This window comes from Metopolophium dirhodum, chromosome 1, assembly GCF_019925205.1.
Source record: "Metopolophium dirhodum isolate CAU chromosome 1, ASM1992520v1, whole genome shotgun sequence".
Taxonomy (NCBI): domain Eukaryota; kingdom Metazoa; phylum Arthropoda; class Insecta; order Hemiptera; family Aphididae; genus Metopolophium; species Metopolophium dirhodum.
Window position 1 is genome coordinate 139,325,401 of NC_083560.1, and position 939 is coordinate 139,326,339.

Here is a 939-nt window from a genome sequence, read left to right on the forward strand (position 1 = left end):
TAATAAAGGAGCTGGTTTAATGAATTATACAAATAACGAAATTGAATAGCGTTGGATAGATAATATGAAACAATTAAATGAAAGATGTAATTTAATAGCAGCTGAAGAAATAGCAGGAAATTATGGTTTTCATAATGAAAAACAGGCTATTCTTAAATTATTTAAAACAAAAATGGAACATTTAATAGATGATGCTAAAGATATTGAATATTTACTACAATCGGTGATAAATTTACCAAAGGAAATAACAAATGACATAGAATATGATATAAAACAATTAAGAGAAAAAATCTATCATATATCTAGTGAAGAAAGAGCGGAAATAATAAATACCATGATGATAAACTTTGAAATTCTTAATTTTTGTATTAAAAAAATGGAAAAAGTAATTGACATTCCTGATAAAGGGACGATATTTTTGTGGTCATAAATTTCAAGTTTACCAAAGAAAATTGTAAAAGGTACAGGTTTTTTTTATTGATTTTTTGAATTGTAAATTTTTACCTCCGATGCATTATCCTAAATATAATTATTTAGGACCATTTACAAATTTAGAGAAAAATGAAGAACAAATTAGACAGAGCTGCAAAAGAACGAGATTATTAGTACGAAAATCATAAAGACATTTTAGAAAAAAAAGCATTGGAAAGATATAATGATCCTGATAGTTCTATGTCTGAAAAATTTCCGGCTATTTTCACAGCATATACAATGAAAGAAAAAATACGTTTAGGAATGATTTTAATATTTGAAAAAAAAAAAACAAATCAAAAAAACGAATAATTTCAATAAATCAACGTTTTTAAAAAAACATTGACAATAAAATCCAAAAATTAAACAATTAAGTAATTTTGATATAATACAATTTGGAAATAATATAAAAATATTCAGAGGTTGTTTCATGAGAGATGAATTACCTAAAAAACCATTGTTAAATGA